Source organism: Salmo trutta, chromosome 6 (assembly GCF_901001165.1).
Source record: "Salmo trutta chromosome 6, fSalTru1.1, whole genome shotgun sequence".
Lineage (NCBI taxonomy): Eukaryota > Metazoa > Chordata > Actinopteri > Salmoniformes > Salmonidae > Salmo > Salmo trutta.
This window is the reverse complement of record NC_042962.1, coordinates 54,756,401-54,772,731: the sequence shown is the minus strand read 5'-3', so window position 1 is coordinate 54,772,731 and position 16,331 is coordinate 54,756,401. Positions and strand designations below refer to the sequence as shown.

At 53.6% G+C, this 16,331-nt stretch overlaps 1 long non-coding RNA gene across 1 annotated transcript in view; it reads left to right on the top strand.

Moving 5' to 3' along the window:
• The window catches only part of LOC115196331 (uncharacterized), a 29,794-nt gene extending 18,760 nt beyond the window's left edge, over positions 1-11,034 (top strand). Inside the window, exons 2-3 of the long non-coding RNA XR_003878835.1 lie at positions 6,414-6,478; positions 10,648-11,034. This is a non-coding gene — a long non-coding RNA (uncharacterized LOC115196331). The remainder of the gene's footprint in view (positions 1-6,413; positions 6,479-10,647) is intronic.
• Positions 11,035-16,331: the final 5,297 nt, after the last annotated feature.

Sequence of the window (16,331 nt, the reverse complement as noted above, 5' to 3'; positions counted from 1 at the left end):
GACTTACCTACTCCCTCTCTCAGACACACTGACTTGCCTGCTCCCTCTCTCAGACACACTGGCTTGCCTGCTCTCCCTCTCTCAGACACACTGACTTGCCTGCTCCCTCTCTCAGACACATTGACTTGCCTGCTCTCCCTCTCTGACACACTGGCTTGCCTGCTCTCTCTCCCAGACACATTGACTTGCCTGCTCTCCCTCTCAGACACACTGGCTTGCCTGCTCTCCTTCTCTGACACACTGACTTGCCTGCTCTCTCTCTCTCAGACACACTGGCTTGCCTGCTCTCTCTCCCAGACACATTGACTTGCCTGCTCTCCCTCTCTGACACACTGGCTTGCCTGCTCTCTCTCCCAGACACATTGACTTGCCTGCTCTCCCTCTCTGACACACTGGCTTGCCTGCTCTCTCTCTCTCAGACACACTGGCTTGCCTGCTCTCTCTCTCAGACACACTGACTTGGCTTCTCTACCTCTCTCAGACACACTGACTTGGCTTCTCTCCCTCGCTCAGACACACTGGCTTGCCCGCTCTCCCTCTCTGACACACTGACTTGCCTGCCCCCTCTCTCAGACACACTGACTTGGCTTCTCTCCCTCTCTCAGACACACTGACTTGGCTTCTCTCCCTCGCTCAGACACACTGGCTTGCCTGCTCCCTCTCTCTCAGACACACTGGCTTGCCTGCTCTCCCTCTCTGAGACACACTGGCTTGCCTGCTCTCCCTCTCTGACACACTGACTTGCCTGCTCTCTCTCTCAGACACACTGGCTTGCCTGCTCTCTCTCTCAGACACACTGGCTTGCCTGCTCTCCCTCTCTCAGACACACTGGCTTGCCTGCTCTCCCTCTCAGACACACTGGCTTGCCTGCTCTCCCTCTCTCAGACACACTGACTTACCTGCTCTCTCTCTCAGACACACTGGCTTGCCTGCTCCCTCTCTCTCACACACATTGACTTGCCTGCTCTCCCTCTCTCAGACACACTGGCTTGCCTGCTCCCTCTCTCTCACACACATTGACTTGCCTGCTCTCCCTCTCCCAGACACACTGACTTGCCTGCTCTCTCTCTCAGACACACTGGCTTGCCTGCTCCCTCTCTCAGACACACTGGCTTGCCTGCTCTCCCTCTCCCAGACACACTGGCTTGCCTGCTCTCCCTCTCAGACACACTGGCTTGCCTGCTCTCCCTCTCTCAGACACACTGACTTACCTGCTCTCTCTCTCAGACACACTGGCTTGCCTGCTCCCTCTCTCTCACACACATTGACTTGCCTGCTCTCCCTCTCTCAGACACACTGGCTTGCCTGCTCCCTCTCTCTCACACACATTGACTTGCCTGCTCTCCCTCTCCCAGACACACTGACTTGCCTGCTCTCTCTCTCAGACACACTGGCTTGCCTGCTCCCTCTCTCAGACACACTGGCTTGCCTGCTCTCCCTCTCCCAGACACACTGACTTGCCTGCTCTCTCTCTCAGACACACTGGCTTGCCTGCTCCCTCTCTCACACACACTGACTTGCCTGCTCTCCCTCTCCCAGACACACTGACTTGCCTGCTCTCTCTCTCAGACACACTGGCTTGCCTGCACCCTCTCTCAGACACACTGGCTTGCCTGCTCTCCCTCTCCCAGACACACTGGCTTGCCTGCTCTCCCTCTCAGACACACTGGCTTGCCTGCTCTCCCTCTCTCAGACACACTGACTTACCTGCTCTCTCTCTCAGACACACTGGCTTGCCTGCTCCCTCTCTCTCACACACATTGACTTGCCTGCTCTCCCTCTCTCAGACACACTGGCTTGCCTGCTCCCTCTCTCTCACACACATTGACTTGCCTGCTCTCCCTCTCCCAGACACACTGACTTGCCTGCTCTCTCTCTCAGACACACTGGCTTGCCTGCTCCCTCTCTCAGACACACTGGCTTGCCTGCTCTCCCTCTCCCAGACACACTGACTTGCCTGCTCTCTCTCTCAGACACACTGGCTTGCCTGCTCCCTCTCTCAGACACACTGACTTGCCTGCTCTCCCTCTCCCAGACACACTGACTTGCCTGCTCTCTCTCTCAGACACACTGGCTTGCCTGCTCCCTCTCTCAGACACACTGACTTGCCTGCTCTCCCTCTCCCAGACACACTGACTTGCCTGCTCTCTCTCTCAGACACACTGACTTGCCTGCTCTCTCTCTCAGACACACTGGCTTGCCTGCTCTCCCTCTCTCAGACACACTGACTTGCCTGCTCTCCCTCTCTCAGACACACTGGCTTGCCTGCTCTCCCTCTCTCAGACACACTGACTTGCCTGCTCCCTCTCTCAGACACACTGGCTTGCCCGCTCTCTCTCTCAGACACACTGACTTGCCTGCTCTCCCTCTCTCAGACACACTGACTTGCCTGCTCTCCCTCTCTCAGACACACTGGCTTGCCTGCTCTCCCTCTCTCAGACACACTGACTTGCCTGCTCCCTCTCTCAGACACACTGGCTTGCCCACTCTCTCTCTCAGACACACTGACTTGCCTGCTCTCCCTCTCTCAGACACACTGGCTTGCCTGCTCCCTCTCTCAGACACACTGGCTTGCCTTCTCTCCCTCTCTCAGACTCACTGGCTTGCCTGCTCTCCCCTCTCTCAGACACACTGACTTGCGTGCTCCCTCTCTCAGACACACTGACTTGCCTGCTCTCTCTCTCAGACACATTGACTTGCCTGCTCTCCCTCTCTGACACACTAGCTTGCCTGCTCTCCCTCTCTCAGACACACTGGCTTGCCTGCTCTCTCTCTCAGACACACTGGCTTGCCAGCTCCCTCTCTCAGACACACTGGCTTGCCTGCTCTCCCTCTCTCAGACACACTGGCTTGCCTGCTCTCCCTCTCTCAGACACACTGGCTTGCCTGCTCTCCCTCTCTCAGACACACTGACTTGCCTGCTCTCCCTCTCTCAGACATATTGACTTGCCTGCTCTCCCTCTCACAGACACACTGGCTTGCCTGCTCTCCCTCTCTCAGACACACTGGCTTGCCTGCTCTCCCTCTCTCAGACACACTGACTTGCCTGCTCTCCCTCTCTCAGACACACTGACTTACCTGCTCCCTCTCTCAGACACACTGACTTGCCTGCTCCCTCTCTCAGACACACTGGCTTGCCTGCTCTCCCTCTCTGACACACTGACTTGGCTGCTCCCTCTCTCAGACACACTGACTTACCTGCTCCCTCTCTCAGACACACTGACTTACCTGCTCCCTCTCTCAGACACACTGGCTTGCCTGCTCCCTCTCTCAGACACACTGGCTTGCCTTCTCTCCCTCTCTCAGACTCACTGGCTTGCCTGCTCTCCCTCTCTCAGACACACTGACTTGCCTGCTCTCCCTCTCAGACACACTGACTTGCCTGCTCTCCCTCTCTGACACACTGGCTTGCCTGCTCTCCCTCTCTGACACACTGACTTGCCTGCTCTCCCTCTCTGACACACTGACTTGCCTGCTCCCTCTCTCAGACACACTGGCTTGCCTGCTCTCCCTCTCTCAGACACACTGGCTTGCCTGCTCTCTCTCTCAGACACACTGGCTTGCCTGCTCCCTCTCTCAGACACACTGGCTTTCCTGCTCTCCCTCTCCCAGACACACTGACTTGCCTGCTCCCTCTCTCAGACACACTGGCTTGCCTGCTCTCCCTCTCTCAGACACACTGGCTTGCCTGCTCTCTCTCTCAGACACACTGGCTTGCCTGCTCCCTCTCTCAGACACACTGGCTTGCCTGCTCTCCCTCTCCCAGACACACTGACTTGCCTGCTCTCTCTCTCAGACACACTGGCTTGCCTGCTCCCTCTCTCAGACACACTGACTTGCCTGCTCTCCCTCTCCCAGACACACTGACTTGCCTGCTCTCTCTCTCAGACACACTGGCTTGCCTGCTCCCTCTCTCAGACACACTGACTTGCCTGCTCTCCCTCTCCCAGACACACTGACTTGCCTGCTCTCTCTCTCAGACACACTGACATGCCTGCTCTCTCTCTCAGACACACTGGCTTGCCTGCTCTCCCTCTCTCAGACACACTGACTTGCCTGCTCCCTCTCTCAGACACACTGGCTTGCCCGCTCTCTCTCTCAGACACACTGACTTGCCTGCTCTCCCTCTCTCAGACACACTGGCTTGCCTGCTCCCTCTCTCAGACACACTGGCTTGCCTTCTCTCCCTCTCTCAGACTCACTGGCTTGCCTGCTCTCCCTCTCTCAGACACACTGACTTGCCTGCTCTCCCTCTCAGACACACTGACTTGCCTGCTCTCTCTCTCAGACACACTGACTTGTCTGCTCTCTCTCTCAGACACATTGACTTGCCTGCTCTCCCTCTCTGACACACTAGCTTGCCTGCTCTCCCTCTCTCAGACACACTGGCTTGCCTGCTCTCTCTCTCAGACACACTGGCTTGCCTGCTCCCTCTCTCAGACACACTGGCTTGCCTGCTCTCCCTCTCTCAGACACACTGGCTTGCCTGCTCTCCCTCTCTGACACACTGACTTGCCTGCTCCCTCTCTCTCAGACACACTGGCTTGCCTGCTCTCCCTCTCTGAGACACACTGGCTTGCCTGCTCTCCCTCTCTGACACACTGACTTGCCTGCTCTCTCTCTCAGACACACTGACTTGCCTGCTCCCTCTCTCAGCCACACCGACTTGCCTGCTCTCCCTCTCTCAGACACACTGGCTTGCCTGCTCTCCCTCTCTGACACACTGACTTGCCTGCTCTCCCTCTCTGAGACACACTGGCTTGCCTGCTCTCCCTCTCTGACACACTGACTTGCCTGCTCTCTCTCTCAGACACACTGACTTGCCTGCTCCCTCTCTCAGCCACACCGACTTGCCTGCTCTCCCTCTCTCAGACACACTGGCTTGCCTGCTGTCCCTCTCTGACACACTGACTTGCCTGCTCCCTCTCTCAGACACACTGACTTGCCTGCTCCCTCTCTCAGACACACTGACTTGCCTGCTCTTTCTCTCTCAGACACACTGGCTTACCTGCTCTCTGACACCCTCTGAGAGTAGGGTGAGACACCCTCTGAGAGTGGGGTGAGACACCCTTTGAGAGTTGGGTCAGACACCCCCGGAGAGTGGGGTGAGACACCCCCGGAGAGTGGGGTGAGATACCCTCTAAGAGTGGGGTGAGACACCCCCGGAGAGTGAGGTGAGACACCCTCTGAGTGTGGGGTGAGACACCCTCTGAGGGTGGGGTGAGACACCCTCTGAGAGTGGGGTGAGACAACCTCAGAGAGTGGGGTGAGACAACCTTGGAGAGTGGGGTGAGACACCTTCTGAGAGTGGGGTGAGACACCCTCTGACAGTGGGGTGAGACAACATCATAGAGTAGGGTGAGACACCCTCTGAGAGTGGGGTGAGACACTCCCGGAGAGTGGAGTGAGACACCCTCTGAGAGTGGGGTGAGACACCCTCTGAGAGTGGGGTGAGACAACCTCAGAGAATGGGGTGAGACACCCTCTGAGAGTGGGGTGAGACACCCTCTGACAGTGGGGTGAGACAACATCATAGAGTAAGGTGAGACACCCTCTGAGAGTGGGGTGAGACAACCTTAGAGAGTGGGGTGAGACACCCCCGGAGAGTGGAGTGAGACACCCTCTGAGAGTGGGGTGAGACACCCTCTGAGAGTGGGGTGAGACACCCCCGGAGAGTGGAGTGAGACACCCTCTGAGGGTGGGGTGAGACACCCTCTGACAGTGGGGTGAGACAACATCATAGAGTAGAGTGAGACACCCTCTGAGAGTGGGGTGAGACACCCTCTGAGAGTGGGGTGAGACACCCCCGGAGAGTGGAGTGAGACACCCTCTGAGAGTGGGGTGAGACACCCTCTGAGAGTGGGGTGAGACACCCTCTGAGAGTGTGGTGAGACAACCTCAGAGAATGGGGTGAGACACCCTCTGAGAGTGGGGTGAGACACCCTCTGACAGTGGGGTGAGACAACATCATAGAGTAAGGTGAGACACCCTCTGAGAGTGGGGTGAGACAACCTTAGAGAGTGGGGTGAGACAACATCATAGAGTAGGGTGAGACACCGTCTGAGAGTGGGGTGAGACACCCTCTGAGAGTGGGGTGAGACAACCTTAGAGAGTGGGGTCACATCCACAGTCAGCCATTATCAACCCTCGTGCAATTACTTGCCGCCCTATTCTGCTACCTCTCTCTCTCTCACACACACACACACACACACACACACACACACACACACACACACACTGGCTTGCCCACTCTGTCCCCTTTCCTCCTCCCCTTGGTAATATCCTAATAGTCCAACCTCTGTAACAACTGCTTGTTATAGCTCGTCCCTCCCTGTGTGCTTGTCCCTGTAATGACGCTGTGCTGTGACGCTGTGCTGTGTGTGTGTGTTTGGTGTTCTGTTTGATACATACAGCCAAGTGTTCCAGGATCACACAGCTCTGACCAGAGGGAAAGAAGAAACATGACTGGACGTTAGAGGTGACCGCTACAGAACCACTGTACCACTGTTAACAGCTCACAACGCCAAGGGGTGTGTGTGTGTGTGTGTGTGTGTGTGTGTGTGTGTGTGTGTGTGTGAGGTTGTGTGTTTGTGTGTGTGTGTGTGTGTGTGTGGGGTTGTGTGTGTGTGGCAGGGGGGATTGTGTAAGGGGGTTGTGTATGTGCATGTGTGTGTGTGGCAGGGAGGGTTGTGTGTGTGGAGATGTCACTGTGATGTTGTACCCACTGTGACTATTAAAACCTACCCTATCCAGAAAAACCGTGGATGGATGGCTGCATTCGCACAAAACTGAAAGCGCATGATATCCAAAAGAGAAGCCATATCAATCCACCAATGTTTGTTTTTCCCCCTAGCAACAGTGACATCAGATAAGATAGACCATAAAACACTAAAGATTAGTTCTGAAGCTAACGTGACTCTGGTCAAGAGCAGTAAATACTGAAGACAATACACATGGATAGCTTTTAGTTGACTCTGCCCACAGGCATACATCCAGCCCCGTGATCTGACTCCACATGCCACTGATGCCAGTTTTATAACGTCTATCTGACAGATTTGGCATAGGTTACAGTCTAGAATACCTATCGGTCACATGGGGGGGAATTCATGACTACCTGCATTCCTTTAGTCCAGGGGTATTCAACCAGGGGTCCACGACCCCCTAAGGTTCTGCGGAGGTACTGCAGGGGGTCGGGGAAAATATATGTATACTTTTTTTTTCTTGTGAATGTCGCTGGCAACAACAGAATACACAGAGTTTGAATTACAGTTGAAAAGAGGATAGTATCTTCTTTCTAATGATTTAAACTTTATTTCTAACTCCTAATATTGAGCAAATTCTTACTAATTGGAGCCAATTACACTCACTGGAGTATCAGACTTAGGCTTTGAAAAAGCCCCAGCGAATAGGCTACCAGTCAATAAGCTACCAGTCAATAGGCTACCAGTCAATAGGCTACCAGTCAATAAGCTACCAGTCAATAAGCTACCAGTCAATAAGCTTCCAGTCAATAAGCTACCAGTCAATAAGCTTCCAGTCAATAGGCTACCAGTCAATAAGCTTCCAGTCAATAGGCTACCAGTCAATAAGCTACCAGTCAATAAGCTACCAGTCAATAGGCTACCAGTCAATAGGCTACCAGTCAATAAGCTTCCAGTCAATAAGCTACCAGTTAATAAGCTACCAGTCAATAAGCTACCAGTTAATAAGCTACCAGTCAATAAGCTACCAGTCAATAAGCTACCAGTCAGTAAGCTACCAGTGAGTCATTAAGCTACCAGTCAATAAGCTACCAGTCAATAGGCTACCAATAAATAAGCTACCAGTCAATAGGCTACCAGTCAATAGGCTACCAGTCAATAAGCTACCAGTTAATAGGCTACCAGTTAATAGGCTACCAGTGAGTCAATAAGCTACCAGTCAATAGGCTACCAGTCAATAAGCTACCAGTCAATAGGCTACCAGTCAATAGGCTACCAGTCAATAGGCTACCAGTCAATAAGCTACCAGTCAATAAGCTTCCAGTTAATAGGCTACCAGTCAATAAGCTACCAGTCAATAAGCGACCAGTTAATAAGCTACCAGTCAATAGGCTACCAGTCAATAGGCTACCAGTCAATAGGCAACCAGTCAATAAGCTACCAGTTAATAGGCTACCAGTCAATAAGCTACCAGTTAATAGGCTACCAGTTAATAGGCTACCAGTCAATAAGCTACCAGTGAGTCAATAAGCTACCAGTCAATAGGCTACCAGTCAGTAGGCTACCAGTCAATAAGCTACCAGTCAATAAGCTACCATTCAATAGGCTACCAGTCAATAGGCTACCAGTGAGGAAAGTGCCGCTGGCTGCTGGTAAGCTCTCTTGACTTGGACATACATTTTTTGCCAACACATGGCTAACCATTGTTTAACCAGCTAAACAGATGCTCTTAGTGAAAATGTGTTTGGAGTCACTCTAGCTAATAGGCTATGCTAGAGTTTACAATCCCTCTTCCAATTATAATGTGGGGAGGTCAAAGTAATGAAAAACTACCAACCAAATCTATTCATTTTCAAATGTTGATAACTTCTCCTTGCTATTATCATTCAGCTGAAAAGACAACACATGAAACATGTTTGTTTTGCTAACATATGATGAGGGTCCATGGGTTACCGGTTTGCCTGGGAGGTGGTCTCTGGACAAGAAAAGGTGGAAGAACCCTGTTTTAGTCCCTTATAGAAGACACGTACTGTACATGAGTACCTCGAACATCTCAGGTTGTCTGTGGTTACTCAAAGATTGGCTCTCATATCAGATTCCTGTTTCTTCCTGGGGATCCGGCGAGACATTGTCGGCAGCGGGCGGCCATGTTGACTCTTTAGAGTGATCGCTGCCCCACTGTTTCTGATGAGGATCTGGCACGGAATGGCCAACTAGCCCTGCTGGTTTCTGTCATGTTTAATGAGCTGGTGTCTGGCCTGGGCCCTGTCCCACGCCCCTGGCTCCTGGCATGGAGAGGGGATGACTGAGCTGAGGCTGGGGCTAGGGCAGGGGCCGAGGCTAGGGCAGTGCCTGGGGCTAGGGCAGTGGCCGGGGTTAGGGCCGGGGTTAGGGCCGGGGCTAGGGCAGGGGCTAGGGCAGTGGCTGGGGCTAGGGCAGTGGCTGGGGCTAGGGCAGGGGCCGAGACTAGGGCAGGGGCTAGGGCAGTGGCTGGGGCTAGGGAAGGGGCTGAGGCTGGTGATAGGGCAGGGGCTGGGGCTAGGGCAGGGGCCGAGGCTAGGGCAGTGGCTGGGGCTAGGGCAGGGGCTGGGGCCAGGGCTACGGCGGGGCCGAGGCTAGGGCAGGGGCTAGGGCAGTGGATGGGGCTAGGGAAGGGGCTGTGGCAGGGGCTGAGGCTGAGGCTGGTGATAGGGCAGGGGCTGGGGCTAGGGAAGGGGCTGGAGCAGGGGCTGAGGCTGACGATAGAGCAGGTCCTGGGGCTAGGTCAGGGGGTAGGTCAGGGGGTAGGTCTGGGGCTAGGGCAGGGGCTAGGACAGGGGCTAGGGAAGGGGCTGGAGTAGGGGCTGAGGCTGGCGATAGGTCAGGGCCTGGGGCTAGGGCAGGGGGTAGGTCTGGGGCTAGGGCAGGGGCTAGGGCAGGGGCTAGGACAGGGGCTAGTGAAGGGGCTGGGGCTAGGGCCGGGGTTAAGGCAGTGGATTGGGCTGGGGATAGGGCTGGGGCTAGGGATGGGTCTGGGGATAGGGCTGGGGCAGGAGCTGGGGAAGGGGCTGAGACAGGAGCTGGGGCAGAGGCTGAGACAGGAGCTGGGGCAGAGGCTGAGACAGGAGCTGGGGCAGAGGCTGAGACAGGAGCTGGGGCAGGGGCTGAGACAGGAGCTGGGGAAGGGGCTGAGACAGGAGCTGGGGCAGAGGCTGAAACAGGAGCTGGGGCAGGGGCTGAGACAGGAGCTGGGAAGGGGCTGAGACAGGAGCTGGGGAAGGGGCTGAGACAGGAGCTGGGGAAGGGGCTGAGACAGGAGCTGGGGAAGGGGTTGAGACAGGAGCTGGGGAAGGGGCTGAGACAGGAGCTGGGGAAGGGGCTGAGACAGGAGCTGGGGAAGGGGCTGAGACAGGAGCTGGGGCAGGGGCTGAGACAGGAGCTGGGGAAGGGGCTGAGACAGGAGCTGGGGAAGGGGCTGAGACAGGAGCTGGGGCAGAGGCTGAGACAGGAGCTGGGGCAGGGGCTGAGACAGGAGCTGGGGAAGGGGCTGAGACAGGAGCTGGGGAAGGGGCTGAGACAGGAGCTGGGGAAGGGGCTGAGACAGGAGCTGGGGAAGGGGCTGAGACAGGAGCTGGGGAAGGGGCTGAGACAGGAGCTGGGGCAGGGGCTGAGACAGGAGCTGGGGAAGGGGCTGAGACAGGAGCTGGGGAAGGGGCTGAGACAGGAGCTGGGGCAGAGGCTGAGACAGGAGCTGGGGCAGGGGCTGAGACAGGAGCTGGGGAAGGGGCTGAGACAGGAGCTGGGGAAGGGGCTGAGACAGGAGCTGGGGCAGAGGCTGAGACAGGAGCTGGGGCAGAGGCTGAGGCTGGGCCAAGCCGGGGAGGCCTGAAAGCCTCATCAATGATCAACAGGGAAGTAAGGAGGCCTTCCCAGAGGTGCCAAATGAACCTTAACCTTTTTTTCACAGGAACAACAAGGAAGGCGAGAGGAAAGAACAACATACATGGACACATCATCAGACACTCCACACCAGGCTTCCAGCACGTTCTCTTGACATATTATGACATGACCCTCAAGCTTGTTGCTTCTGGCTATAGATGAAGCGTTCAGTGGTGTGTTTTCCTTTCCCCTAATCTTGCTGTCTGGAGGATTTTGTCAAGAGCAAGTCTTCATTTCTGAGTTGTTGTCTCCTGGACAGAACTGAGGAAAGGACAGTGATCTAATAAAGGCAATGCTGTGTGTTTGGACTGTCTGGGCTGGATGAGAGCTATTGGATCAGCCAGTGCTGCACCCCCTGCTATGCTAGTTTGGCTGGTAAGTATCCTGCGACTCTTTCCGTTTTTATCAGGGACAATTAAACAGACAAGAACTGTAAAAATGCCAATTAGCTAACAACTCATTGTCATTGTTTTTGACACATTGGCAGTGGCATCACGCAAGTCCTGGTGTGGCATTTTTTTGTGTTGCTGTTTTGATGTGATTTCATCAGAACTCAGCTTTGTCTTGGATGTAAAGGCTGAGACAGTTCAGGGACAGTGTGTGTAGCCACAGAGATCATATTCAATTAGAACATGGCATTCTATGGTGTGTACACTTTATACTCCTTCCAAATCCATTTGGTACTGGAAGTCTGCCTCCACTCTAGTCATGTAGCTAGCATATCTCTCAAGAAGAAACCTCTGTTACATTTCACTTGGGTACCATTTCAATATCATTATAAGACATCTCGTGTAACATATATATATAACACTATAATAATCTGATTTATGCATCAGAAGGCAGGTTTTGCTACATTTTCAGGTTTTCCTACATTGTTTTGGAGACTGTGGTGTTACATAATCCCTTTCTCTGCCTCCTGTCTGGGTTGTTCCTCTCCTGTCTTTCTCTGCCTCCTGTCTGGGTTGTTCCTCTCCTGTCTTTCTCTGCCTCCTGTCTGGGTTGTTCCTCTCCTGTCTTTCTCTGCCTCCTGTCTGGGTTGTTCCTCTCCTGTCTTTCTCTGCCTCCTGTCTGGGTTGTTCCTCTCCTGTCTTTCTCTGCCTCCTGTCTGGGTTGTTCCTCTCCTGTCTTTCTCTGCCTCCTGTCTGGGTTGTTCCTCTCCTGTCTTTCTCTGCCTCCTGTCTGGGTTGCCTGGGTTGCCGACCGGCTGACTATCAAAGTATCAAAGTACAAGAGGTGCCACTCTGTTATTGTCACGGATCATTGGATCACTGGATCACCTCCGTGTTGACAGATTCCTTGTTGACATGGCTGTCCAATCAAAAGGCTGCGATGGGATCAGATTGACTCCTTGAGCTGCTTGTGTTGTTTTGTTCGCTCAGTCAAAGAGGAGAACAGAGCCTTGGATCAAATGTCTCTTGTGTTGTTTTGTTCGCTCAGTCAAAGAGGAGAATAGGGCCTTGGATCAAATGTCTCTTGTGTTGTTTTGTTCGCCCAGTCAAAGAGGAGAATAGGGCCTTGGATCAAATGTCTCTTGTGTTGTTTTGTTCGCCCAGTCAAAGAGGAGAACAGGGCCTTGGATCAAATATCTCTTGTGTTGTTTTGTTCGCCCAGTCAAAGAGGAGAATAGGGCCTTGGATCAAATGTCTCTTGTGTTGTTTTGTTCGCCCAGTCAAAGAGGAGAACAGGGCCTTGGATCAAATGTCTCTTGTGTTGTTTTGTTCGCCCAGTCAAAGAGGAGAACAGGGCCTTGGATCAAATGTCTCTTGTGTTGTTTTGTTCGCCCAGTCAAAGAGGAGAATAGGGCCTTGGATCAAATGTCTCTTGTGTTGTTTTGTTCGCCCAGTCAAAGAGGAGAACAGGGCCTTGGATCAAATGTCTCTTGTTTAGATAGGAATGCTTTCTTCTTTTCATGTCTTTTCTTGTCTTTTTTCCAGAACAGGTAGAAAAACAAAAGAGCATTTATATCTATCTCCCACATAGATAAAACAATTCCATCCACACTGCATTCCTAAGTAATTACAGTCTTCTTACCCTACGGGTTAACGAACACTTATGGTAGTGAGAAATGTGCTCTTGTTTTGAGTTAACTGTATTGTCAAAAAACTATGGGATGTAGTGTTCTTCCAGTGTTGCTCAATCCTGGTCCTGGAGACCAACAGGTTTTGCAGGGTTTTGTTCCAGCTCAGCACTAACACACCTGACTCAGTGAATGAAGGGGGGGCTTGATGGTTAGTTGATGAGTTGAGTCAGCCATGTTAGTAGGGCTGGGCTGGAACTAAAGCCTGCACCCTCTGTGGGTCTGCAGGAGCAGGATGGCAGATCAATGTTTTAACATGCTAGTTTTTCCTGTTATTGTTGGGTTGGAACTAAAGCCTGCACCCTCTGTGGGTCTGCAGGAGCAGGATGGCAGATCAATGTTTCAACATGCTAGTTTTTCCTGTTATTGTTGGGTTGGAACTAAAGCCTGCACCCTCTGTGGGTCTGCAGGAGCAGGATGGCAGATCAATGTTTTAACATGCTAGTTTTTCCTGTTATTGTTGGGTTGGAACTAAAGCCTGCACCCTCTGTGGGTCTGTAGGAGCAGGATGGCAGATCAATGTTTTAACATGCTAGTTTTTCCTGTTATTGTTGGGTTGGAACTAAAGCCTGCACCCTCTGTGGGTCTGCAGGAGCAGGATGGCAGATCAATGTTTTAACATGCTAGTTTTTCCTGTTATTGTTGGGTTGGAACTAAAGCCTGCACCCTCTGTGGGTCTGCAGGAGCAGGATGGCAGATCAATGTTTTAACATGCAAGTTTTTCCTGTTATTGTTGGGTTGGAACTAAAGCCTGCACCCTCTGTGGGTCTGTAGGAGCAGGATGGCAGATCAATGTTTTAACATGCTAGTTTTTCCTGTTATTGTTGGGTTGGACTAAAGCCTGCACCCTCTGTGGGTCTGCAGGAGCAGGATGGCAGATCAATGTTTTAACATGCTAGTTTTTCCTGTTATTGTTGGGTTGGAACAAATGCCTGCACCCTTTGTGGGTCTGCAGGACCAAGACTGGGAGCAGGATGGCAGATGAATGTTTTAACATGCTTCTGTGCTGTGATCAGCAGAACCATGGTGCAGAGTGATGATGCTGTGCTGAGTAGAACATGAGCGTGTTTAATGGGCTGCAGTCTGGACTGCTGTGCTGCACTGGCACCGAGAACACACAGAGAGAGAGAGAGAGAGAGAGGGAGGGAGAGGGTGAGAGAGAGAGAGAGAGAGAGAGAGAGAGAGAGAGAGAGAGAGAGAGAGAGAGAGAGAGAGGAAGGAAAGAGAGATAGGGGGAGAGGGAGGGATGGGAGAGAGAGAGTACATCCAGGCCAAATGAAGCTGTCATTGTTTCAGATCTTTCTGTCTTTTTTCTCACGCACATATACGCACTCGCTTCATCGCACTCTCTCGGTCTCCCTCTCTCTCTCTCTCTCTCACTCACTCACTCACTCACTCACTCACTCACTCACTCACGTCACTCACTCACTCACTCACTCACTCACTCACTCACTCACACACACACACACACACACACACACACACACACACACACACACACACACACACACACTGGCTGTGACGTCTGCTGACCTTCATCAGCCCTCCTACACACTTTATCAGCCCGCACACCTGTGCTAACCTGACTGCTAACCTGTGTGTGTGTGTGTGTGTGTGTGTGTGTGTGTGTGTGTGTGTGTGTGTGTGTGTGTTGTGTGTTTGTGTGTTTGTGTGTGTGTGTGTGTGTGTGTGTGTGGTGTGTGGTGTGTGTGTGTGTGTGTGTGTGTGTGTGTGTGTGTGTATGTGGGTGTTTTTATGTGTGTGAACGCGCAATTGTGTGTGTCTGTGTGAGTCACCAGAGAAAACATTGATGAAACGAGAGGAAAAGGCCTTTTGGAGTTACTTTCTCATCCTGTCTTTTTACAGAGACATACAGCCTTCTCTTTCTGCCAATGGCTGTGTGCTGTAACTCTGCTGTCTGTAAAGAATGTGTCCTGGGCTGATGTTGCCTTGAGGTCACAGATCTAGGAATGTAGGTTCTGGGAAACAGACCTTAGATTAGTGTCTAGGGGTAACTTCCTTCTACTCAGCCTGGAAGTGCTGTGGCATTAAAGATGAAGTTGGACTGGTACCCTCCCGCTCTAATGACCATGGGAGGAGGGACTGAGACCACTCACTGCCAGGGGAGGAGGGACTGAGACCACTCACTGCCAGGGGAGGAGGGACTGAGACCACTCACTGCCAGGGGAAAGGAGGGACTGAGACCACTCACTGCCAGGGAAAGGAGGGACTGAGACCACTCACTGCCATGGGAAAGGAGGAACTGAGACCACTCACTGCCAGGGGAAAGGAGGGACTGAGACCACTCACTGCCAGGGGAGGAGGGACTGAGACCACTCACTGCCAGGGTAAAGGAGGGACTGAGACCACTCACTGCCATGGGAAAGGAGGGACTGAGACCACTCACTGCCAGGGGAGGAGGGACTGAGACCACTCACTGCCAGGGGAGGAGGGACTGAGACCACTCACTGCCAGGGGAGGAGGGACTGAGACCACTCACTGCCAGGGGAGGAGGGACTGAGACCACTCACTGCCAGGGGAAAGGAGGGACTGAGACCACTCACTGCCAGGGGAAAGGAGGGACTGAGACCACTCACTGCCAGGGGAAAGGAGGGACTGAGACCACTCACTGCCAGGGGAAAGGAGGGACTGAGACCACTCACTGCCAGGGGAAAGGAGGGACTGAGACCACTCACTGCCAGGGGAGGAGGGACTGAGACCACTCACTGCCAGGGGAAAGGAGGGACTGAGACCACTCACTGCCATGGGAAAGGAGGGACTGAGACCACTCACTGCCATGGGAAAGGAGGGACTGAGACCACTCACTGCCATGGGAAAGGAGGAACTGAGACCACTCACTGCCAGGGGAAAGGAGGAACTGAGACCACTCACTGCCATGGGAAAGGAGGAACTGAGACCACTCACTGCCATGGGAAAGGAGGAACTGAGACCACTCACTGCCAGGGGAAAGGAGGGACTGAGACCACTCACTGCCAGGGGAAAGGAGGAACTGAGACCACTCACTGCCAGGGGAAAGGAGGAACTGAGACCACTCACTGCCAGGGGAAAGGAGTGACTGAGACCACTCACTGCCAGGGGAAAGGAGGGACTGAGACCACTCACTGCCAGGAGAAAGGAGGAACTGAGACCACTCACTGCCAGGGGAAAGGAGGGACTGAGACCACTCACTGCCAGGGGAAAGGAGGGACTGAGACCACTCACTGCCAGGGGAAAGGAGGGACTGAGACCACTCACTGCCAGGGGAGGAGGGACTGAGACCACTCACTGCCAGGGGAGGAGGGACTGAGACCACTCACTGCCATGGAAGGAGGGACTGAGACCACTCACTGCCATGGGAAAGGAGGAACTGAGACCACTCACTGCCAGGGGAAAGGAGGGACTGAGACCACTCACTGCCAGGGGAGGAGGGACTGAGACCACTCACTGCCAGGGGAGGAGGGACTGAGACCACTCACTGCCAGGGGAAAGGAGGGACTGAGACCACTCACTGTCAGGGGAAAGGAGGGACTGAGACCACTCACTGCCATGGGAAAGGAGAAACTGAGACCACTCACTGCCAGGGGAAAGGAGGGACTGAGACCACTCACTGCCATGGGAAAGGAGGGACTGAGACC